This window comes from Lontra canadensis, unplaced genomic scaffold (genome assembly GCF_010015895.1).
Source record: "Lontra canadensis isolate GAN:19392208 unplaced genomic scaffold, GSC_riverotter_1.0 scaffold83, whole genome shotgun sequence".
In the NCBI taxonomy this organism is placed as follows: domain Eukaryota; kingdom Metazoa; phylum Chordata; class Mammalia; order Carnivora; family Mustelidae; genus Lontra; species Lontra canadensis.
Window position 1 is genome coordinate 6,284,916 of NW_022631077.1, and position 26,921 is coordinate 6,311,836.

The 26,921-nt window shown below is 36.8% G+C and overlaps 1 protein-coding gene across 3 annotated transcripts in view; it reads left to right on the forward strand.

Moving 5' to 3' along the window:
- NKAIN3 (sodium/potassium transporting ATPase interacting 3) overlaps positions 1–26,921 on the forward strand; it is a 605,428-nt gene that overhangs the window by 27,182 nt on the left and 551,325 nt on the right. The window lies entirely within an intron of this gene.

The following is a 26,921-nucleotide window of genomic DNA, read 5'->3' on the forward strand; positions in this document are numbered from 1 at the left end:
ATTGGCAGATTCTTCTGTTTTCCCCCATCTGTCACATTGCTATTGGCAGATAATATGCTACCTGAACATGAGTCTATTTTATATTTGAAAATGGTTATCTTCTCTAAATTATTAGTCTGTGCTGACATTCCAGATGATCACTTTTTAGTTTATTTTTTAATTATTTGTATGTATTTCCCCCTATTGTAAGGATGGAAGTTTTCTGTTCCACTTGGTTTTGTATTCCTCACAGGTTTTGCACCTGATTTACATGTAGGAGCTACTCAGTCGATGTCTGTTGAATTCTGGATAAATGAGTTATTGTTTCCTGTGACATCAGGATGCTTTCGGTTACACAAGGCAAAACACATAGATAAAAGTTACTTAAAACAGTGCTATGCAAAATGTGATCCACAGATGGGTATCAGCACACACACTTCATTTCTGATCTGTAAGGAGCTAAGTAATTAAGTGTTTAGAAACATTCATAGTAATTTGAATTTATTGTGACATTCAAGTGTCTGACCGTTATCCTAAGAATTTGTTTTTATTTTACAACAGTTTTTGTTTTCAACTGATCAAAAAAAAGCAAACAGTTTCTGTATTACAGAGTGTTTGAGAAGCCCACATTTTGACACTGTTTCTTATTAGATCTCACATAACAAGAAATCAAGAGGGAAATAGGTGCTGGGGTTGGCTTCCCATTCAGCAATGTTAGGACTGAAGGTTGATGTTTCTGGGAATCCCTTTCTTCTACCCTTGCAATATGCCTTCAGTGGTTCCAACTTTCATGCTTTCCCACCAAATACTCATCTCAGATAAGAAAGAGGTAGATGAAAAAGAGCCTTCCTCTCTCATATCTCTCTTTTCATCTAGAAAGGGAATCTTTTCCAGATTTCTCCCTGTGCTTATTTGACTAGATTTGGGTCACCCACCCTCCCTCAGTCAATCCCTACAGAACTCTCAAGGGCCAGTCGAGCATGACCCATCCTCTAGGAAGGCTACCTCCCTGCACGAACAGAGCCGGGGTTCCAACAGCAAGAAGGACTAGGGAATGGCTGTTCTGCGCATTTTTCTAAAGACCTAACATTATCAGAAATTGACACAACCACTGAGGATATTTTAGTAAGTTGGGAGGTATAATAATAGCTCCAGTTGATAGAATGCCTGTCGTCCTAAGTATTTTATGTGATTCTTCGTATTTTGTACAACTATCCTATACATAGCCAGTGTTACTCTATTTTACAGATAGGGAAAAGGAAAGAGGGAGAGGTTAACCATCTTGCCCAAGGTCACACACATCCCTGGGAGGTAAAGCAGAGCTAGGAATTGAGCCTTGTATCACGAATGTGTCCACCCAAGTTCTTTCTACTGTGCCACAAAGGCCAGTTTTGTTTGATGCCATTGGGTGATCAGGCAGTGCATGTGATATGAGAAACCTGGGAAGGGCTGACCCAAGAAAGTGACTTGAATAGATGCCCTTATTTATTTATTTATTTATTTATTTATAAGATTTTATTTAGTTATTTGAGAGAGTGAACAAGAGAGAGCAGGCACAAGCAGGGATAGGGGCAGAGGGAGAGGGAGAAACAGACTACCCCCTCAGCAGGGAGCTCAACGCATGATTTGATCCCAGAACCCTGGGATCATGACCTGAGCCACAGGCAGACGCTTAACCAACTGAACCACCCAGGTGCCCCAAGCGATGCTGTCTTTTAAATAGGTAGTCTGAACTAACTTAACCTTTCCAAGTGCTCTCTTGCACATGGGTCTATACTTTCTTACCTTCAGGGAGAAGTCACTCTGCTGCTGTCTGAAGATCACCCTGCCCTATACAACAGCTGTCACTGTCAGTTGCTGACCCAAGTGTCAAAGGCCCCCCTCTCTTGTCACAGGGTTGGACCTAATATGCAGATAGATGTATTCTCTGTGATTCTGCAATCTAGAAGACCATTGCTCAATAAAACTCTTATGCATGGTGGATAAGTAGAGCTTGAAACTTTACTAATATGTCAGTACTGTGTATCAGCCACACTGAAGTTTACCTAGGCTTTTATGGACTTTCAGAAACCATTTTGCACCCAAAAGCATGCCAAACACCCAACTTTGAAATACTTCTTTACAACAAAGCTCTTTGGTAAGCTGAAAATTGCTCAGTTTATGGGGTTTTGTCTCAGTCCTATGGTTTTTCATATTCCAATTCCCTAGAAAATTGCTTTTGAGATAAGTTAGATGATATATCTCTGGAGCAGTCCATTTTTTTTTTTTTCCATTCTACTGCAGATCTGGGCATGTGATCCTAATTATCTTTGACCATGTTCCTTTCTGCAGGTGATACTCTGTTCTGGTTAATGCATGCCACATAGCAAAGTTTATAGGGCTGTGGAAATAAGATTTGGAACATTTATGTTTAATGCCCAAATATGTGGATTTTATTACCACTGAAGATTTTAGCATTTATCAAGCTATGTGTGTCCACCTTGAGGTATGTTTTTCCTATCACAGCCATTTATTGTCAATTATACTCAGTTGTGAGATAGTTCAAGTCAACAATTTTGACATACATGACATTTGATGATTCTCATTAATATTGCCGACACTGCCTTTGGATGGAAAACTCTAGCGTGTACGTAATGTATAATTAAATATCTTCCTCAGATTCACCATTTCATGAGAAGTTATAAAAATAACAGTTGGGGTAAAATAAGTCCATCCATCGTATAAAAATTTCCATGTACTTTAGGTTACATAAAATAAAAGTAATAATTTATGTTGAAGCACAACTAATGAAAAAAAGTTTAATGAATTAATTTCCTTTTAGCTCATCTGGAGGTCTTCATGCTTTTTCCATTGTTTGGTAACTCAAATATCAAATGTTTATCTTGAAAACATGTTGTAATATTGGTATTGCAATAATGAGGATGGCTATGTTGAAATTTGGGGTGTCTTGTGAAATAATTTATTATTCTTCAGAAGAGATTAAAAATTGGTATTAAAAACACAACTGATATTTTTAGATTTCATAACATATATATTTCTCATATATTCCTAGTGTTGAACATGAAGCACATTTATTCTGTCTCCAAAAAAAATCTCAAAGTACTTATAAGGCTGCTTTAATTTTACTTAAAAACAATACAGAGAGTCAAAGATTGAAATTATAAATCAGAGTGGATCTATTTCTACATGGATTGGAATAAATAAGATTTACTATGACCTAAAGTTGCAACAGAATAGTTCATGACAGCAAGATAGAGCCACAAATGAGGTTTTTTTTTTTTTTATTGCAATAAGCTCTATGACTTGTCTGTTCTTACTATTGTCTTTATGCCTGAGATTTGTGGCAAGCCCAGAAATTGGGAATTTTAGAAAGAAGGCTCTATGTGGGACTGACTCAGGGAGAGAATTGAGGATAGCTTGGTTTTGTTGTCTGTGATGAAATGTCAGGGTGTGCCTAAGAGCCAAAGTATAAATAAACCCCAGCTCTCGACTTGTAGTTTTAGGAGGTTTGCAGGGTAATATGAGCTAAGAATTTCAATTACCCTTTATCAAGCCAATAACATAATGCTTTCTTAGTGTTATATTTTCCATGTAGTGCAGAGTATCAAGAACTGTATTTTAATCTTTTAGGATACCAAGGGTTCCCTTGGTGTGATAGCAGAGGAAACGATTTAGAATCTTTTACCTTTTCTTTTCTTTCTTTTTTTTTTTTTTTAAATCATGCTTTAGAAGTCACCTACCACAATCCCTTTCTTCTGAGAATACGGAACTGATTTCTGCCGTCATGTTTCTTCAGTGGGCTGAAATCCTGTGGTTCTTCAGCTTTATTCTCCATAACACTTAGCGAAAGTCCACAAGGATCTGCGGTGAACCAGGGGCAATTTGCCTCCCTGCTGTGGTTTGAGGCAGGATTTGAGGGGTGCAAGTGTTGCTCTGCTTGCATAGCTCAGCCAAGCAATTCATAAGAAGATGTGGCTAATGATGGAGGCAGTAATGGGTGGTTAAGCAATGAGAAAAGTCTGCCCTCCAGACAGCCTCAGAAAGTGGTGGGATCATAGTGTCTTGCGTGTAAGAGGCGCTCAGTAAGTATTTGTTGTACAAGTGATTGAAAGAGGGAATAGATTGATTGACTTTGGGAGTGGAAGTGGATCCTAGATTCAGATCAGTCAATATTTTTTCTTTGGAATTCCAGCAACATTATCATCACAGCTGGGTTTTTAACCTAGAACAGTGGTGCACCCTTCTGCATAGCTAGGGCATTTAGACTTGTGTGAGGACATTGTGGTTATCATGGTTTTTGGAGTGGTGGGGTGTGAGGGGGCTACTGGCACTTAGGGGCTATCAAAGGGCTGAGATGTGAATGCCCTTCCGTGAACTGGGAGTCCGGCACAATGAGGAATTCTTGCATCAAATATTAAACAGCATCCCACTGAGAACTGAGTCTCCATCTGAGTTCTCGGAGAGGAAGCTTAGAAACACAAAAGTCATCTCTTTATTAGTATCCAAATACCTTGTTGGACAGATAGCATTCAGAAGATGGTCCCTTCAGTCTTGGTAGACCATTTAGTCTCTGTTGGAACAGCTCAAAGCCATTGTAGCTTAAAAGCAGCCATAGGCAATACATAAATGAATGGATGTGGTTTTGTGTGAATTAGATTTTATTTACAAAAACAGGTTGGGGGATAGATTTGGCTCTTGGGGATAGTTTGCCAACCCTTGTTCCATACTGAAAGAATTATTTGGTTAAAATCCAAGTGTAGTATTTTCCTATATCTGTATTATTGTATTGGTTTCAGCCAGTCATTCGAACCAGCTGAGAACCTCTTGAATTTTAATTATCCCAGTTCTGTTTATCCAATAAAAAATTAAGCTCTTTTTCACTTTGTGTCACCTAATACATCTATACTTCTGTCTAGTTATTCTCCAAACCAAAACAGAGACACCTTAAACAGAATAAAGCCTACAAGTGACTCTGTACCATATTACTAGTTTTTTAGTTTAAAATGATTAGCGGCAGGGGTAATAACTATGTTTGATTACCATCGTTTAACCATCAGTTAATTCATGAAACTACACTACAGTTATATTACATGGTATACTTGCTGCTTTTTCTCCCAAGAATCAAAAGGGGATTGTCTGTACTGTATTTTCTCCCTGAAATCAAGATGTGTGTCTCTGACATGTTCTTGCTTGCCACTCTATTAATGCCAACAAAATTAATCTTGCTCCTATAAAACCAACTTTTGGTAATTCATCTGTTCACTCATATATCTTGCAGTTTGCCAAGAAGAGATGTAAATCTGATCAGTCTGGCTCCTGTACCTGCTCCTTTTAAGGTATTTGCCCAAATGTGTAAGATGATGACATAAATGTTTGACTATGGTCCTGAGATCATAGTTATGGATCCAGTAGGGCCCTGGGTGGGGAGGAAGGAGTTAACATAGTCCCAGATCCTTCCTGCCCTTTTCAAGGACATTAGGGCCAAGGGCTGACCTCCACTTCACATCCTGTAAACATTTCAAGGAGATGTAGTCACAGATTATCTAAGAAGTTCATATCTAAGAATGTTTTTATAGGGTTTTCTAGTTCAACTGCCTATTATAAATAAACCAGGAATTTATATGATATAGGGGCCTGAAGAGTGATAGTCATAGGCGTTCTTTACCTCCATGAGGAATAAAATATAAAAACTAAGAAACCCTAAACTTTTTTTCCTGAGACAACTTGCGCAGGTGTGTGTGCACGTGTACACACACACACATACACACACACACACACACACACACACACACATGCAGCACTCATCTGTTACTCTGAGACCAAATTGTGTCCCATTCCAAAAAAGGAATTTTTTGGAAACTGTGATAGATCAGGGCTCTTGAGATTATAAGTGTGCCTGTAGTCACTTTTACTGTCAAAGAGGAACAATGCCTGACATTAAAGTGATATGAGAACAGATCTTAATTGGTACTAACTGTTGTTACTAGTTACTAATGGAACTCAAATTCAATTTATACAGAGGTTATGGGCATTGGGCATTTTATGATTATTATTTTTTAAAGATCTTGTTTATTTACTTGAGAGAGAGAGAGAGCATAGGGAGCCCAATGTGGGGCTCCATCCCAGGACTCTGAGATCAGGACCTGAGCCGAAGGCAGATGCTTAACCAAACTAAGCCACCCTGGCATCCTGAGATGGGACATTTTAAAGGGAGAGGGAGGGAGTGGGAGTGAGCCGAGGTTTTGTAAAGTCAAGGAAGTGAAAAATTATGAAAAAGCAGGTACTGGGAGTTGGTCCCTGTGAATCCCTTCTGGGTTTGCCAACTGGCATGTATGGAAGTCCATCTCCACTCCTCCCACAGAGACTGGGAGACACATATGTTCGGGTGTTGCCTAGAACAAATAGTAAATTTTTTTGTCAACCTTGAGTTTTCTTAGGCAGGCACTTTGAGGAGGACGAGGGTCATCCTAGGGATGTGACCTAGACCTGTTAGAAACTATGTTTGTTTAGGTCCTTTTAAGTCACAGTGGATGGGCCTATTCAAGAAGCAGGCTCAGAGGAACCTGACTAGAGTTTTCAGACAGACCCTTTGTCACTACCCTTCACTCATCCTTTGTGAAGTTGGATGATATTTAGGATCTATAATTCCCTGAAGTCAGCGGTGATGATATAATTCTGGGACTCAGCCCTGGGAAAATTCAGTTGGGCCTGAGACTTCTTTGAGTTTTTTCTGTCATTTTCCCCAAGCTGTAAGCCTACTAATTCAGTTGTCACATAGTTACGTCAGTTTTTTTTTTTTCTTTTTTAAACCATATACTCTTGTCTTTTCCAGTTTTAAGGCCAGTTTCATGAAGAACTAGTAGAGTAAATCTAGGTGCTATGAAACATGGTCAAATATTATTTATGTTAAAGGAGTAGAATGTTTTGTAACTTATATTTAAACTATTATTTAGTATAATTTGGTGAATCACAGTATACATTTTTTGTCATATATAACTTCTCTAATATTAATATTAGTATAAAATGATTTCTGTGACTATTACCATAATGTGTGCCTTATAATTATTTTAATGTTGAAATCAAGAAAATATATTGAACAATATTCACCCTTCTGAATTTTGAATCTTACCATTTATTTTGTTGGAATTTTCTATGACTTTTTAGATGCTGAAGAAGAATAACTATTCAAAGCCATAACTTAGCTGTGTAGAAACTCAGGGTATCTTTTCCCTGGGTTTAAATAGGACCCAATCAGTTGGAAATGTAGGAAAAAAAATTCAGATTGAAGAGCATGGAGGGTTACTAGTATAGGCCTATTATGTCAGTTCTGATTTTTATTTCGTAAGTTAGTAATTGAGGAGAAGTATTTTAGAGTGGTGACAAAGCTCTACACTGCTTAGCAACATCACTGGGCTTAACGAGAGAAAACTAGAAATAAAGCAATTATTGTACTTCAGATGACCTCAAGCTTTATCCTAATGACCATTTATAAAAATTAGAGATGATGTGCTGTGCACTATGCACATGCTTCATATTAATTTTGCATTTACCTACACATTCAGCTTTGTCTATTAAAATTACATTTGTTTTTTTTTTGGTGTGTGTATTAGGTTGACATATTTCCCAATTTATTAGTTCATCTATTCATTTCAGGCACTATTCCATAGAGTGCTAAGGAAAGTTAAAATTAAAAGGCTAGGAATTTATAAATACTAGCAGTCATGGTTAAATTAATGGGAATGGCAATTTTCAAAGCTTTCTTCAGTAGGAATAGGTTTGAGTTGTTTAAGTCAATCATCACAATAAAATAATTATTTTGACTGTGTGTTTTTTTTTTTTAAACATTTTCTTTATTTGAGAGAGAGAGGGAGAGAGAGAGCACAAGCTTGAATGAGGGTAGGGAGACACAGAGAGGGAGAAGGGAAGCAGACTCCCTGCTGAGTTCAGAGCCCAAAGTTCGAGGCTTGATCCCATGATCCTGAGATCATGACCTGAGCCAGTCAGACAGATCACCAAGTGAGCCACCCAGGCGCTCCTTGATTCTTTTAGAATTCAGCTAGTATTTCTACAGTTTATTTTCAGTGGTTAATAAATGCATATTTTCTATTTTTCTGAATTTTATCTTTCCTAGTATTCCATACTTTTACCACACAAGATACTGTTCTTTTGATCTTTGACTTGCATATTTTTCTTTTGATTTGCATAATTTAATTAATTGTTAATGGTAGTTAAATTTTATTGATCACTGATTTTCAATTTTAATAATGATGTATAGAATATACTTTTCAAGAAAAAATGCCCCCAAACTAACTACTTTTTGAAAATCAAGGATAAATACTATTGAGTTTGTCATTAAAGAACAAGTGTATTTCAGCTAAGTTTTTAACGAACCTGTAAACAGTATTGGGTAGAATATTCTATACATAAGATAACTCTTTCCTAGGGTATTTTCTGAACTGTGTAAGTACTAGTTTGTAATTGAATAGGAAGAGATTTGTATTTTTGAGCATCTGGTTTTCTCCATTATTAAATTTAGACCTGGGCAAGTTTGTGGAGATGTATAGAAGTGTAAGTGGATGAGTGTTATTGATGATGGCTGTATCAGCCACGCAGACTTCTGACCCTTCTGGGCAATCGAGTGTTGCAAACTCTCCCTCTGTGGGCTGTGGGTTGTGGGTGATGACTGACCTCTTTCACCGGAAAGGAAGATAAGTCATTATCCTTCATGTGACATAGCTTGTGTGGTATTAAAATTTATCATCTTCTCTGAAACCATCTACTATATGGTCATCTTTAAAGTTGCGATGAAATTTATTTGTATAAAGCTATTTCCCCAATTAGAAATCCAAAACAAGGGGATTTAAATCTTCTTTTGATTTATGGAAAGGATTAAGATAAGTTAACATGGGCTTAGGATATGGCCTTGAATAAAATTTACTTTATTTATTTTTTAAATCCTGCTTTAATTACCTATAGACTTCTGCTTCTAGAAGATGAAGTGACTGATATTAAATTACTCTTTTGACATAAACAAGTATAACGCTGGGCAAAATAGATGAGGCAATGGTTTTCAGGTGTCAGACACCACTTAGTATGGGACTGTGACCTTGAGAGAAGAGACACTGTAGGCTGCTTCCTGAAGGTGAAACAGGGGCCTCCTCAGACAGCAGTGGAGACAGGTACTGGGGGCTCAGGACTGAAATTTGTGGAGCAGAATGTAGAGAGAGACCGTGGAACTAAGGAGTTGGTGTGGTTATGTCTCAAGACACTGGCTGTGGACTGGGCCACACATACTTGTAGTAAGGCTTGGTGTAGCTCAGCACAGGGAGGCTGCTGTAGGACCAAGAGATGAACGTAGAGATGATGTCCTACCATCCTAGGAGCCACTGTATTTCTTGTGGATCACCATTCAGGCAATTGGTACCACCAAAAGCCATGTTCAGGAGTAAGAGTCATTACTCTAAATAAAATAAAACAAATAGTGAATAAAACAAAATAGACCTGCTATATAAAGCATAAAACCATTTGTGGCAGGATACAGAGATCCCACCACTAGTGTAACAAATACCAATGTCCTTTAAAGGAGGACAGTGTAATTCAGACCCCACATGACTTGACTCCATGATGGCCAGAATTAAAAAATATATATATTAGATATTCAAAGAACCAGCACAATAAATAAAAACATGATCCAGAATTTAGAGGAAGCGTAGACAACAGAATCAGACTTCTGGTTGATTAAAGTATTGGAATGAACAGACAAAGACTTTAAAAACTCAATTATAACTATGTTCAAGAATATTTAAAGGAAAACATGTCAATGACGCATGAATAGAATTCAGCAGAGAAATTGAAAGTAAAAAAAGAACCAAACAAATTCTGAAACTTAAAAGTAATACATCAGAAATGAAAAATTCCTGTAATGGGCTTATCAACAGATTACTCATTAAGAGAAAAGAACTTAAAGAAAAACCAATAAAAAATGTAAAACCTTAAGGAAAGGGATGAAATATTGTAAGAAAACATGAATAGAGCCTCAGTGACATGTGGAGCAATATAAAATAGAAGAGGATGAAAAAAGAAATAATATTTGAAGAAGCAGTGACAGAAGTTTCCCAATGTTATAAAGAAAAATCAACTTACAGATTCAGGAAATTAGTAAAGCCCAAGAAAAATAAATACAAAGAGAACCACATGTTATAATCAAACTGTTGATTACCTAAGATAAAGTCTTCAAAGATGCCAAAACAAACAAACAAACAAACAAAAAGACACATGATATATAGGGAATATATAGGGAATGAATATATATATATATATATTCATATATATATTCATATTTATACACACATACATACATACATACCAATTATGGCTAATATTTCATCAGCAACAGTGAAGGCCAGAATGACGATGGATGTCACCTTTAATGTTTTGGAAGAAGAAAAGGTCATGTGATAACTTAGTGTACTACACCAAGTTAAAAACGTCCTTCAAAAGTCATAATAAAATAAAGACAATTTTCAGATAAACTAAATCTAAAGCAGTCTATTGCCATCAGAACTGTACTGTAAGAAATGCTAAAGGAAACTCTTGAAGCTTGAGAGAAATGGTAACAGAAAATGAGATCCACAAACAGCAAAGAATAGCATCAGAAATTGTAAATATCTAGATAAATATTTTTAATTTATTTCCTTAAAAGACAAAAATAAAAATAATGGCATGACATTATGAGTATTATATCAGAGAGATGTAAAAGATATGAAATAGAAATGGTATGAATAAATGGAATTATATTGCAATAGGATTCTTATATTTTACATGAAGTAGAATATTAATTTTTAAGTAGACTGTGATAAGTAAAAGATGCATTTATAATCCCTACAAAAAATTTGAAAGATAGTTCAAAGAGGTATAGCTTTGAACCAACAAAGAAAATAAAAAAATGACTATGAAGAAAGCCTAAAGAGGACTTGACAAATTAGCAAATAAGTTATGATGCTATAGAAAATTTCAACACAAAATAATTGCATCAAATAAATTGATTAAACACTCCAATTAAAAGCTGTATATTGTCAGACTGGATACAAACTCAAAACCTTGATATACGCAATTAAAAATCAGAGGTGGGAGTAGTGCCTGACTGGCTCAGTTCATAAAGCATACAACTGTTGATCGCGGCTGGTGAGTTCAAGTCCCATGTTGGTGTAGAGGTTACTTAAAAAAAAAAAAAAAATCAAAGATGGGAAATCGATGAATGAATAAAGACACACACACACACACACACACACACACACAAGGAACATTGCGCAGCCATTTAAAAAGATGAGATCTTGTTCTTTGTGACAACATGGATGGATCCAGAGAGTATATGCTAAGCGAAATAAGTTAGACCGAGAACAATAAGACAAATACCATAGGATTTCACTCATACATGGAATCTAAAAAACAAAACAAATGATGAAACAAACAATCAAGAAGCAGAATCAGATTTATAAATACAGAGAACAAATTAATGTTTGCCAGAGGGAAGAGGGAGAAAAGGATGGGCGAAATAGATAAAGAGGGCTGGGAGGTATAGGCTTCCAGTTGTGGAATGAGTAAGTCATAGGAGTAAAAGACACAGCATAAAGAATATAGTCAATGATATTGTAATAATGTTGTATGGTGACAGATGGTAGCTACACTTTTGGTGAGCATAACAACATGTAAAGTTGTTGAATCACCATGTTGTGCACTTGAAACTAATGTAATATTGTGTGCCAACTATATTCAAATAAAAAAATTTAAGTGTATGGATAGATACATCATACTGCTTTGTTATATTTGAAAGCCACTAAGAGAGTAAATATCAAAAGTTCTCATCACAAGAAAAAGAAACATTTGTGTATGTGTATTTATCTACATGAGAGGATGGATGTCAACTAAATTTATTGTGATAATCATTTCACAGTGTATCACTGTATACATTATTATGCTGTATACCTTAAACATTTACAGTGTGGTATGTCAACTGTATCACAGTACAATGAAAAAATTAAAAAATCAAAGATAAAGATAGATATACTATGCCAACAACGAACATCAAGAAGCTAGTGTCCTTTATGAACATTAGATGAAATGGAAATTAGAAAAAAAGTATTGTCAGTTACAAAGGGGTATTTATAATGATGAAAGGGTCAATTCAAAACAATCTTAAGGTGCATTCAAATTTTATTTACTTATTTATTTGACAGAGAGAGAGAGCATAAGTAGTCAAAGTGGTAGGCAGAGGGAGAGGGAGAAGCAGACTCCCTGCCAAGCAGAGAGCCCCATATGGTGCTCTATCTCAGGACCCTAGAATCATGACCTGAGCTGAAGGCAGATGCTTAACAGACTGAGCAAACATCTGCCCCCTTAGTGTGCATTCAGTTATTAACATAGTTTCAAGACATATTAAGCAAAACCACCAGCACCAGAGGGAAAATTAGATAAAGTCACAATCAACAATTTTAACAACTCTTAGTAAACAGTAAGAAAATCAGACAAAAAGATAGTCAGTAAGGATGAAAAAGAGTTAAACTACACTTTAAGCCAGATCAACATGACTGTTATTTATAAAATAATATACTCAAAAACTACAAAACACAGATTCAACACAATCCCAATAAAATAATCTTAATTTTTTAAACAAATTGATAAACTGATTCTAAAACATATATGGAAAGAAAAGGACCCATATATACAAAGTAATCATGATAAAGAACAAAGTTAGAGGACTCATATTACCTGGATTTAAGATTTTCTATAAGCCTACAATAATTAAGGCAGTGTGGCTCTGCAGAAAAACAGACACACAGATTAAAGGAACATAAAAATATACAATAGATTCACATAGCTGGTCTATTCATTTTTGACAAAGGCCCTGAGGCAACTGAATGGAGTAAGGAAAATCTTTCCCACAGATAGTGCTGGAACACTGGATAGACATATGGGAAAATATAACTTTTAGCCCCTATTTCATTCCATTCATGAAAATTAATTTGAAATGGATCATAGACATAAACATAAAAGTTGAACTTGTATTTTTCTAGAAGAAAACATGGGAGAATAGCATTGTGACCTTGGAACAGGCAAAGACAATATACAAAAACATTAACCTTAAAAGAAAAAAAAATGATAAATGGTAGTTCATCAGATGAAAAAATGTTCATCAAAAGACAAATTTTGCAAATGAAAAGACAAGCCTCTCACTGCAGAAAATATTTGCATTATACCTTCCTGACAAGGGACTTGTGTTTAGAATATTTTAAGAACTAATGAAACTGGTAATTAAAAGACAAATAGCCCAATTTAAAGATGAGCAAAAGGCTTGAAGAGATATTCACACAAGAACATATGCAAATGACAAATAAGCATACAAAAATACTCTCAGTTATTGTTCATCAGGAAAATGGGAGTTAAAATCACAATAAAATCCCATTTTGTATCCTCTAGAATTGCTAATGCTAGGGCCTCTGGGTGGCTCAGTTGGTTAAGCGTCTTCCTTAGGCTCAGGTCATGATTCTGGCATTCTGGGATCAAGTCCCACATGGAGCCTCCCATTGGGCTCCCTGCTCAGTAGGGAGTCTGCTTCTCCCTCTGCCTCTTTCCTTTCCTCTCCCATTCCCAAATTCTCCCTTGTTCTGTCTCTCAAATAAATAAATAAAATGGAAAAAAAAAAGAATAGTTAATGCTAAAAGACAGAGAAATGGTGGTGAGGATGTGGAAAAACTGAAACCTTCACACATCAGGATATAAAATGGTACAGATGCTTTGAGAAACTGGCAGTTTTGTGGAAAGGCAAGCATACACTTACTCCACCCCAGAGTTCCACACCTTAATATTTACACAAGAAAAATGAGAACATATATCTCAAAACAAAAACTTGTTCACGGTTTTTATAGTTATTTTATCCATATTATTCCCAAACAGGAAAGTCCTTCGATGGAAGAATGAATAAATAAGTTGTGGTATTACACACCAAAGAAAGACTATGGATACACCCAATAATGTGAGTTTCAGAAATATTATATGGAGAGAAAGAAGCCAGACAGAAACTTCTAGAAGGAAACATGGAAGTTTTTACTTTATCATACATGTATTTGAAGTTCAAGAACTTTTATTGTGATAGAAATCAGAATGGCAGTTCTTTATGGCTCTGGGAGGAGGAAGAGAAGTTGAGTGGAAGGTGGCAAGTGAGAACTTTCTGGAATGGTGAAGTTTCTGGATCTCCACTGAGTTGTTAGCTAAAGCAGTGTATACATTTGTCAAAGCTCATTGAATTGTAGAAGTAAGAGTTTTGCATTTCACTGTGTGTAAATATTTCTTCAATCAAAGAGATGTTTAAGTATTCAGTTGTAGATTCCCTTTTATGCAGTACAAGTCTGAATGTTTTTGGTGTTCCCAATTGTAGAAAAATTGTTTTTGTGTGTTGCACAGTTACCTGCTAATTAGCTTTCCTAGTGCCTCATTTTCATGGCTACAGACATTATACTGTCAGCACTCTTTAACTTAGTTCTGCATTTTGTCCTTTCATTAAAAGTCGTGTTAGTGCAGAGACCGTTTCTTCCATCTTGTTAACCATTATGTCCATTCTCTGTAATGGCCAATTGATTCTTAATAAATTTCCCATGGACTCCTGAAAACAGGCAATTAGACTATTTTACTTTCAAGGTCTGACTTTCCTTGTCTTTTGATCTGTGGCTCCTATTCTGGATATAGGGAACATACTCTTACTAGAGTTGCAGATACTTTGTTTACTAGGCAGATGGTTTGACAGAGTGGGCATGGGTGCAGACCTATGTGAGGCGGATACCCGGGCTGACTTAGTGGCTCTGAGGGTGTCAGGAATGGGAGGAGAGCCCATGACGGAGCACTCACCAGACCTGCTGAAACCGCCCCAAACAGAAGCTGCACTCATTACATAACTTCCGAAAACCAGTCATCTGGAATGCTTTTGCTTACTGAGTTTCCAAATAAACTGACAATATTTATGCTTAAAGCTTGCAAGTGTGGTGGGGTTGCTGGGCTGCTCAGTTGGTTAAGCATCTGCCTTCAGCTCAGGTCATGATCTCATGGTTCTGGATCGAGCCCCCTGTCCGGCTCCCTGCTCAGCAGGGAGTCTGCTTCTCCCTCTTCCTCCGCTGCTCCCCCAGCTTGTGCTCTCTCTTTACTCTCTTTCTTCTCTCTCTCTCAAATAAATAGATTAAATCTTAAAAACAAAAAAAAACTTGCCAATGTGGTTATAGATTGGAAAGTTCTTAATTTCAAGCCATGACTTCTAATAGTCTACATTTTAGGTGATCTGTGGGCAAACACTTTATTTAAAATATTTTATGTTTTACATATTTTAGAAATAAATGTAACAGGCCTGTGAAACTCTATGATTCCTTTAGGGATACATTTCCATATTTTTTACAATGAATTGATTTAAAGGAAAATCATACAACAGGCAGCAAAAAAGTGGCAGGGATTATGAAGGTGATATGTGAAAATGAAAGTCTGAAAATACATTCATATGTGTGGAACATAAAGAATAGCATGGAGGACATTAGGAGAAGGAAGGGAAAAATGAGTGGGGGGAAATCAGAGCAGGGACAAACCATTGGAGACTATGGACTCCACAAAACAAACTGAGGGTTTTAGAGGGGAGGGGCAGTGGGGGGATGGGTTAGCCCAGTGATGGGTATCAAGGAGGGCACGTATTGCATGGAGACTGGGTGTTATATGCAAACAATGAATCATGAAACACTACATCAAAAACTAATGATGTATTGTATGGTGACTAACATAACATACACAAACACACAAATACACACATAAATTAAAAAAGAGAGATTACCATACCAATGTTCATTGTACCAGCATTCACAGCAGCCAAGATGTGGAAACAACTTAAATGTCCTTTGGCAGAGGAATAAATAAGGAAAATGTGGTATATACATACAATGAAATACTATACAGCCTCAGAAAAGAAGAAAATTTCGCTATATGCCACAACATAGATAAATCTTGAGAATGTTATACCAAGTGAAATAAGCCAGTCAAAGAAAGACAAATACTGCATCATTCCACTTATGTGAGCCATTAAAATAGTTAAATTAAAAAAGAAAGAAAGAAAGGAAGAAAGAAAGAAAGAAAGAAAGAAAGAAAGAAAGAAAGAAAATACTATTCTTGTCCATGGAAAAGCTGAAATGCCTTCCTGGCCTGCCTTGCTAGGAACTATGAACACCTTCTTCAACTTTTTCTCTCTTACACCTTGAGATGTCTCCTCCCAGAATGCCACCTGCCTCCTGTATGTCTGAATATGTTCCCCAGAGGAGAAGCAGCCCTGAATGCGTTTGAGAAGTGGGGTCGCTACTGGGGGGTGGAGTTGGTTACGTGACACTGGTGCTGGTTGGCTTGGGAAACTGTGGAACTCTGAGATATTGTCTGTTTTTTGGTCATCATCACCCCTGTGACTAGGATTTGGGGAGACACAGTGGTGGCCCTTTCTCTTTTTCTGCTTCCCGTGGTGCTGTCACCCTCGCTGTTCTGGTTAAAATGGCGGACCCTTGTGGTACTTCGTTTCCGAGTGCATGGTTCATTCAAGATCCAGCAGTAATGAAGCACAGTGCAGGGGATTTCAATAGGAAGAAGGGGGTAAAACATGGTGTAAGTGAGAATGCAAAAATAACTCTTAAACTGGAAAATCTTGCATGTAATTAGCTAAAGAGAAGCCACTCAGAATTCCTAGACAAGTGTAGTACAGATGGCCCCAGTGACATCCCAGTTCAGTCGTGTGGATATACATGCACCTATGGGCAAGCTCTTGGGGGAACACTGACCTTTTAGTCTTCAGATTCTTTTTAGTGAAAAATGGCAAAACAGTATTTTAAAGCATTGGTCCAGGAATACTCTGGAATGACTGAATCATTTCAAGTAGATGACTATTTCTGGAAGATAAAAAGGCACTCTTCTAGGATCCTTCAATACTCATTATAAAACCTGTTCTTTAATCTTTCCCCTGGTATATCCCAGGCTTCACCAATTTGAAGGCCCGCAAATACAGGTATTCAATGGAGAAGAAAAAGTCACTGTAAAATTGAGAATGTATGCCTTCTAAGCCATTGATCTGAAGTTGCCAGCTATAAAATCTTGACAAAATATTGCTTCTGCTATGTTATATATTTTATGACAGAGAAGAGACGAGAGAATACACAAATGCATATTGTGTACCTCACCTAAAAAGATCCTGTCAGCTCCTTTTTGGAAATTCTGGCTTTTGTGTATCTCATTATCAGGAGCTCTGATGTCATTTTAAGGTGTCCCTGGAATGAAAATTACAGTTTAAGAGGCTGAACCTATGACCAGCCAAGGCCAAGAGCAGATTGTTATATGGAATAGAGTCGTCAGAGGTCCCTAAGCCCCATTCTGGGCTCTGTCCTGTGCTCTGGTCTATCCTCTCCTGTCCCTTGCTGGGCTCTGCATTAGGATTTTAGGTTCCCCTCCATGTGGGTCTCAGAGCACTCTGTGGCAACACAATAGTTATTGCTTCCACTGCCCATTCTTGAGTCATTTTCTGAATTTTGTATGAAACTCGACCCCAAGGCCTTTCGGTTCCATCCCTGTCCAGTCCTTTCTCTGGAGTCGATAGACCAGCTTAACACACATGCCTGCAGACATACCTGAGCCAGGAAGCCTGAAAGCAGTAAACTTTTTTTCTTTATTTAGAGCTTTACATGATTTATCAACTCAATTTTCTATACTTGTATGTTGGGGGGAAAAAAAGGAAAAGAAAGGCTAAATTAGACACAACTTTTCTTCTAGAAAATGGAATGTGTATTATGCATGTGGGCATATTTGTTTATGATGTACAGTCTTCCATTTGCTGGACTTGCAGTACCTTACATATCTTTTTAAAGTGCAAGATAAGATACTTATTTATGTCTGCATCCCAAATGTCTAGCCTAGTGCTTCGTATATTATAGATACTCAGTAAATGTTTGTTAAATCAAATTGAATTTTAAAATAGAGCAGAGATGGTTTATAGGAAGGAAGTGATCATACCAGATGTCTGAATGCAACAGAATCTTATCACTGGGCCATTAATTTGACTCTGAGCTTCCTAAATTCAGCACAGTATTCCCTTTGTAATAAATTGTTCAGGATTTAGTTTCTGACAGAACAGCATATAAGCCTTATTTTGAAAGTAAAAGAATATAAAATTTATCTTAGCAGGCCAAATATAAAAAAATGGTAAAACACAGTGGTCAGTATCTTTGACTATGGCTTTTTTTGGGGTCTATTTATTTAAAAGAAGAATTATTTTTAAAGTGCATAGTTCTTATTTCTGTACTCTGAAAGGTAGAAGGCACAATACTATACCGTATTTCAGTGTGGAGATCCTCTGTGGGCCAGAGATAATGCTGTCTAAGAATCTTCTACTTATATTCCACTTAAATATAATAGGACTTGTATAATTTAAATGAATGGATTCCTGGTAAACTATCACTTTCAAATATTAGTATTCTTGGCAGGTTCCCAGTGCCTATCAGTTTGCCGTTCCCTAGCAAGTACCAGCAGCCCAGCTAGTCTCGGTTTCTGATTTACAGAAACAATCCCAACATGAGGAGGCCCTGTTGACATTCAGTGGTGGGCAGATTAGGAGCTTGATTTGTGTTCTTACTGGAGAGAAGCCAGTTCATTTCAGTACAAGATTGAGATGCAAGCGAGTTTTCACCGGAGAGCTAATGGAAAACAAGTCAGTGGACTTTGTACTTAGAATATAGATACTTGGACAAATGTTTTCTACTATTCTTTGTTTGTTTTTAGAAAATTTATTATGATATATTTCTAAATTCCTTGCAGATCTCTTTCCAGAAAACATAGGAAAGAATAAAAGTACAGTCTCAGTGTATTTCAAGTGTGACAGAGAAATTACTGGATTATTCCCTCACAACCTATTAAAAAATTTTTGGTGGGTCTCCATAGCCTAAAGAGAAGTACAGATTCTTGGCATACTCCTTTCACAATCCAATTCTATTCTTGCTTTCTCTGTCCCCTTTTATCCACCCTCCCCATGCTATCTCCCTGCCCACCTCCCCTGTGAAGCACACGCATCTCATCCCAGCTGTTCATGCTCCAAGCATGTTGGCTTGCTCAGCCTTGTCATAACCTGTACTTTCTAGTCTCCGTGTGTTTTCTCAACTAATGACTTCTTTCTCTTCTTCCCATCCTCACCTGTCAAGAGCCTATCAAAGACTTCCAGTCCCACAACTCTATGTTTATAGCAGCATTATTTACAATAGTCTATGGAAGCAGCCCAAACATCCATCCATAGATGAATGGATAAAGAAGATGTAGTATGACAATGGAATATTATTTAACCGTCAAAAAGAACGGAATCTTTTGCAATGATGTGAATCAAGCTAGGTAGAGTATAATGCCAATAAAATAAGTCAGTCAGAGAAAGAGGGACACCATATGATTTCACTCATATATGGAATTTAAGAAAAACAAGTGAGCAAAGGCAAAAAAAGAGAGTGAGAGTGGGGTCAGCCAAGAAACAGGCTCTTTACCATTGAGAACCAATAGAGGGGAGTGGGGTGGGAGGGATGGGTTAAATAGTTAATGGGGATTAAGGAGTGCACTTGTCATGGGGGGGGGCACTGTGTGATGTATGGAATTGTTGAGTTAGTATACTGTATACCTGAAACTAATATAACACTAAATGCTAACTCTAATGGGATTAAAACAAATCAAATATATTAAAAAAAAAAAAAAAGGAAGACTTCCAGTCTCAGTTTATATAGTTCTTCCTTGAATCCTCTTAGTAAAATAAATCTTCTCACGTGATTTGTGCTTCTGTTGTGTCTTTGGTACCATCCCATTATTTCCTGAGGTGTATATTCTTCATCTACACATGAGATTGTAAATTCCCTGAGAACAGTGTTTTAATCAGCTTTTATTACACGTAGTCCAGTTCCTCCCTCATAATGGATACTCAGACAGTATTTATTGAGTTTATTTGAAGAGCTTTGACAAAAAGTATCTTTCCTCATTCAACATTTCTAATTGAACTGCACAAAATAATCATAATAAAAATTGTAACATTCATCACTTTGCTCAGTAGGGGTTCATTAACAGATATGTTTTTCTAGTCTGAAGTTTTCCTATAGAATTGAGTCAAAGTAATCTATTAAATGCATAGTTCAGATTCTTGAGAGGACCCAAGGCTTCTACCCTTCCCCAAACACACAAACATATACCTTTTCCCATTTGGAGTCATGTTCTGATATTTGTATCAGTTTCTTGGGAGTGAAATTTTAAATGGATCCTTGGATAACTTTTCTCTCCTGGAAATCCAGGTGCCCTCTCTGTCTTCCTAAGACTTTAGGAGGTCTAGCAATACCAGGTTGGTTTGCAGGGAAAAGATGCAAAGACTTCAATAGAATGGTTTCTTCCCTTGAATTTCTTTTTTGTCATCTCAGTATCATACTAGTAGGCCCTTGCAGACCCAGTCAGGACATGGATATAGAGGAATATGTCCTTGCCTAAGACAGGGGAAGTAGAGTAGATGCCTGGCTTATATGAGTAAATAAACTTTATTTATTGTAATTTATTATATATAATTACATAGTAAATAATAAAACTGATTTAGTAGTAAATAATTAGTAAATTAAATGAGTAAATTTTAAAAAGGGTAAGCTTATTTGTTTCTGACTCTTATTTTTATATCCAACAAAATTGTTTAATAAAATGGTTTAATGCCCAACAAAAATGCATTAGTGCAGCTGATAGGTGTGTCAGGCAGTCATCCTAATAATTATAGACTCTGTGTGACTCCATGACAATAATCTGTGCTTTGGAGTTAGGCTGACTTGAATTTGAGTCCTGGTTCACTGACTAGCAATGTAACCCTGGACAGCGTAATAACTTCTGAGCTTCTGTATTGTGATCTCCCAAAATAAGATTATTAACACATTTCTTTGGGGATAATTCATATGTGTCTGTTTCATAGCTTTTAAAAAGACATTATTGAATGCTTTCATATAAAATTTAAGATCACTTTTGTAAAAAGTCCTGGCTGCTGGATTTTAATAAAAACCAGATTATATTTGTATATTAGAGGACTTGGTGTGGGTGTGAGTGTGTGCATGTGGTATTAAATCTTTTCCTCCAAGAAAAAAATTGTATCTTTCCACTGGTTCCCATCAATAAGACTTTGATTTTTTTTTTTTTTCATAGAATTCCTGTCTTTCTTGCTATAAGTGTATTCCTTAATATTTTATAGTGTTTTTCTGGTTTTTTGTTTGTTTGTTTGTTTTTATTTTTTTAACCAGCTGAGGATGAAATACATTCTGATTTACATTTCCAAGTGTATCTTGTGAATAAAGAAAACCTACTGATTTGGGTACATTTATCTTGTATCCGAGCACCTTCCCCAAATTATGTATTAATTCTACCAGTTAGTTAGTTTATAGTAGAATATCTTGTACTTTCTGATCCTATCAGAAAAAGAGGCATTTTATATTTTCTTTTTTCTAAAGGTTTGTATAGATTATTTAATTTTCATGATTTACTGCATTCAGTAGAACCTCCGAGACTATGAAGTAAAAATGGAATAGTGACCATTGCTTTCAGCTCTCTGATTTCAAATGAGTTCATTTCAAAAAGTTGAAGATAATATATACTCTTGGTTTTTGTAAAATCTTCTCTTCTGGTTTTACACAGTGGTTTCCTTGGGATTAAATGCTAATTTGAGGTTTGTTTGTTTTTTTTTTTTTTTCTTTTCCAAATGCTTCCTTGGCATTTGAAAAATGTGAAGTGACACATGAATTTCCTTCCTTGAATTTGTAGATATGGTGGATTTTGGTAGCAGACTTTTTGGTTGCTTACTTCATTGCCATTCCTCCTTCTCCCTTTTTATCTTCCTAATAGAACTCCAATTTATACCTTGATCTGGAAAAGGGTGGCCTCTAAGAGCCCATTCCTAGGGATGGTTAGTGTTACCCCTAAGGTAATTGGTGTAATTGACATCCCATTTCCTTTTATCAGAGCTCAGTCTAAATCCAGGCCTGTGGCATAGTCTAATCAATGAGACCTAAGACGAATCCTTCTCTGGTTAACAAAAGAAGAAGAAAACCCCACAGATCATCAGGAGAGAAAGCTTTTACGTTTCTGCCTTCATTCCTGCGTGACCTCTAGTGTGAGGACATGATTCCAGGAGCTGCAGCAGCCCTATCTGCTGCGAGGTAAGGGAGAATGAAGACAATGAAGAGTCCATGTTCTGAGGGTGGAGCAAGAGAAAGGTTAGAAAACAGCTTGGCAGAGATTCTGGGCAACTGAAGCAATGTAGCTGCCTAGTGCATGATTTCTTGAGCTCTAGTTGCTCAAAATCCAAAATCCTGCATGACCTGGTCCCTGGCTTCCCTCTCGTCTTGTTGCCTTTCCCCATTGTCACGGTGCTCCAGCCTTATAGACTTCTTGCTGTTATAAAACACAGCAAGAGGGGCACCTGGATGGCTCAGTGGATGAAGTGTCTGCCTTTGGCTCAGGTCATGATCGGAAGGTCCTGGGATCGAGTCCCGCATCGGGCTCCTTGCTCAGCAGGGAGTCTGCCTCTCTCTGCTCCTCTCCAGGCTCATGCTCTCTCTCTCTTTCTCAAATAAGTAAATAATATATTAAAAAATAAAACACAGGAATAGTCTTAATTCAGGAATGTTTCAGGGACTCCCACTTTTCCTTCTGCCTTGCTAAACTGCCCCAGGTATGTGTGCTGCTTCCTGACTCTCTTCAGGTCTCCGCTGGATTGTCGCTTCGACAGAGTATTTACAAGAGCATCTCCCATCAGGTTCTGTTTCCTTATCCGGTTTTATTTTTCTTCAGACATCTTTACCATATGAAAACGCATTATGCATGTATTTTATTTACTGTCTTTCCCTAATTTAATAAAAACTCCATGAGGGCAAGAACTGTATGGCTTCATTTATTGTTGGATCTGGAGTACTTGGAAAAATAACTTGTATATAGTAAGGCAATCAATACATAGTTGTTGAATAAATGAAAATACATTTGTTATAAAGTTACCCTTTTCCTCTGCCTGCCCTCCTCATGAAATCATTTTCATCGCTTTTACTTTTCCAGTTTTCTCTACCTAGAGGTACACCAGTCTTCACCGCAATTCTAGGTTTACTGAAATAATTTGGCACTCTTAATTCTACCCTGTATTAGTCTTTTCTTGAAGTGTATATCTTCAATTTCAAGGTTCTTTATTAAGTTTTCTTTTTTTTAACAAATCCCCAGTCAGCTTATCTTTACTCATTTTTGTAAAAGGGAGCATTCTCTGCTCACCACTGTTTCTTCTTTTTATCCTCTTTTTCCTCTTCTCTCTATCCTCTTCACCACTTTATCTTCTCTTTGTCCTCTCTATGCAGTGTCAATGTCCTTTAGCTGAAGACTACCAGGAACACACCTGTAGTCGAGCAAGTTGAATCTGTGACAGTGAGGCAGCTGATACCATAAGAAACCCATGGGGAGCCTTAAAGGGTAGTAGAAAGGATTTACAGAATTGGGGTTTATGTTTAGGGATTGGGGGGATGTTTTAAGGAATTAGGTTTTACTGCAAGGAGCAGATGTAGTTGTATGATTATGCATCTTAATAGCTCTTATCTTCAAAGAGGGTAGGTGTGAGTGAAGCTAGTTAAAATTGGTAGAGTAGCAGACACCATTGGTATTAGCTGGGAAAGGAAGATGTCTGCTATTTTCTGGTTTGGACAGTGTTCGGATTTTGGTCCGAGTTTGGACATGATTATAGAGTGGTCTTGTTTTTGACATGACCGTCGAGGACAGAAGGGTTTTGTCTGATGCTCACGTGCTGTGAAATTGTTTATTTTCAATGAGAGAATGCCAAGACCTGGCTCTGAGCTACCCGAAATCAGGGGCGGCTTTCCTCTGTTACTATATCTTTACATCTCTATTCTCTTTCATTTATTATCTCCTTAAGTTGATTTAAGTATTTTTTCTCCTGTAAAGAACGTGGATGATGTACTATCTGAATTTTGCTATTCCCCAATATCTTCCTTTCACTCTGACACATAGATGGTGTAAGATTTTGAGTTTCATTCTCTCATTTCAGAAGATAGTAAAGGGCATTCCAGTGGCTTGAGACTGTACAGCTGAAAACATAGTCAGATGACACTCCTATATTATCTCCTTCATAGGTGGCTTATTCTTTCTGCCTGGAACATTGGAAGATATTCCCTATTTTTGAAGCTTAAGAAATTTTCACCAGAATTTGTCTGATCTCTTTTTTCTTATTTTCATTCTTAGATTGTGTTTCCATTATTTGTTTAGTTACTATGACTCTCCCAACTGTTTCTTTTTCTCCTTCTGAAACTTTTTTTTTTTTTTTAGGTTAAATCTTCTGTATCTATCCTCTAGTCTGTGTGTGTGTGTGTGTGTGTGTGTGTGTGTGTGTGTGTGTGATTGTGCTTATATCCTTTGGTTATTGTTCAGAAATCCCAAGTATTGGTTTTCTGTAAATGAAGGAAAGGAAATGTTGAAGGACTTTGGGCATTCTCCTTCCTGGAAGCAGTCTTCCTGTCCCCTGCATCCCTGGTCCCCTTGAAATCTCACTGCTTCAGGAGTTGGGGGCACTCAGCCCACTGTTTCAGCTACTTGTTGCTCTTCAGAAGGATAGGATGAGGTAGTCCTTTGGTGGGGAGCTGATGTCACTCTTCCCCTAGGGGTCTATAGGTCTCTGTGGTCCAAACTCATGTTTCTTAATGCTGATCTCTGTCTGAGAATGGGGATAAAATTTTCTACCAACCATTTTCATAGACCTTACAATAGCCTGAGTCTTCCCTCACTGCCCATAACCCTAGAAACCATAGGCTCTGGAGAAGCTGCCATACTGGAGGGGAGGATAAGGGAGCTGCACTTTAATTTCCGTGTTCCCATAAGATTTTTAGAGCACAATTCTGTCTTTCTTGCTACACTCTTTGGTTGGCAAGTCTATTGAGCATGACTTTTCCTTTAATTTTATTTACTTATGTATTTCACAATGTTTATTGAGTAATTACTTTGGGCCATCAAACCTCTATGTACTGAAGCTATAGCAGTGAACAAGACAGGCAAATCTGTGCTTCTATGAAGTTACACTCCAGTAACCTCACACCCAACGTAAATGTTCTGCCTTAGCCAATACCAACTTGCACATTGGGGGATTAAGCTAGTACATGTTTGTGGTTGATCTGCATGACTACGTCAAATCATTTTTCAGAAAGCACCCCAGTTTTGACTAGAGCAACATTGCCTTGTTTTAATGTTTGCTGTGATTTGTAAAATTCCATTTGGGACTAAAGATATTTTTATGTTTGGAGAAGAGAATCCATATGAGGATTCCTTCAGGGAGAAATGGAAGAAATGGAGGCTGAGAAACTTGCTGTTATTTCCTGCTGGGATACAATTAAAGGAGGAAAAAGGAGAAATAGGGAGAGTCTGAATAACTTCCAGGAGGCAGCCATGTGAACACAACTGCTGGAAAAGCGTTTGACTAACTAAATTAAACATATCAGTGTGAACTATCTACAACCTATTTCATCACGAACCATCACTAATTTGTAAGGGAATTGAGCATGATGGGAACTTTGAAAGTGCTATCCCGAATAAGCATTTAAAAGAAATTCCATGTGGTTGTGTTTGGAAATCTTTGAGTTCATCATCTCATATTCAAGGATGGATATAGCTTATTTACTGCAGTAAACAATTAGAGATAGTCTACAGTTATTGCGATTAACATCTTCAAAAAAAATCAAGAAAGGACAAGCGTTCTTTCAAGTGATTGAAAACTTGAATTTTCACTGTTGAGTGTTAGAGAATCTGTGTTAGACTTGTAAATTTGCAAATCCGCATCCAGAGGAGAGAAAAGAAATACGTTCCTTTGGTGTCCAATTGCTATTGAAAGGCCATCTGTCCACAGGTGTTCATCAATTAGGGGAACTAGAAATATCTAAATATTTGTGAGTTGTTACAATAGGATCATATGTTGAAAAATAAAATCCCTTTCGTCTACCTTTTTAAAAGTCTTTCTAGATTGAATTTGTACTTCAATCACATCTAGATTCCTTTTGAAGTAAAATGACTATAATGAATTTTCTCCTATTTGGTCACAAGACTTCTCCCACCAGATTCTATTACAATAAGATGGTTAATCTCCCCACCCACTAATCTGTTTCTTATCTCAAACAGTATTTGATGTAACAAAATTAAACACTATTTATCACTGTAAAACAGTGGAACGAAATAATTACAAAATCCTTTGGAGTTTACTAAAATAGCTTTGTAAAGATATTTTTGAATTTAAAAAACAAGCTAATAATTTTCAACTTGCATTTTCAGCCTGCCCATCTTTAATTTTCATGAGAATAACCCCAACCAGAGTGTATTATAAGTTTAAATAGGATTGTTGGGAAAAAATATATTTTCAGCATTAATAAGTGTCCCTTATAGTGAGAAATATTTAATTTCTTATCTCTTTTGTTGAAAATTTGAAAGTGTTTAAAATGTAACATGGCAAATGATATTCTTTTCCATATTTTGGCTCCCTAAATATTTATAAATATTAACCTTATAGACTTTCCTCAAAATGAAAAATAAATCCTAAAAACCACGTATGTCATAAGAGCACTTTCTGCTAAAAGACGTCTGATGTTGCCTGTCAGTACTGTTATAGAGATATATTTTCCTGAATCAAATACTGCAGATGGGAAAGTTATTATTTTATTAGAGCCAGGCAGTTTTATTTTTAAAAGTGTTTGGTTTGTATTTGTTTTTTTTTTGAGGGTGTGGGAATAAACCAAAATTGGAAGATAAGAAATAGTTTTAAGTTTTTAAGATTTGTTTATATTGTTATTACTGTAGTCAGAATTTCACGAATG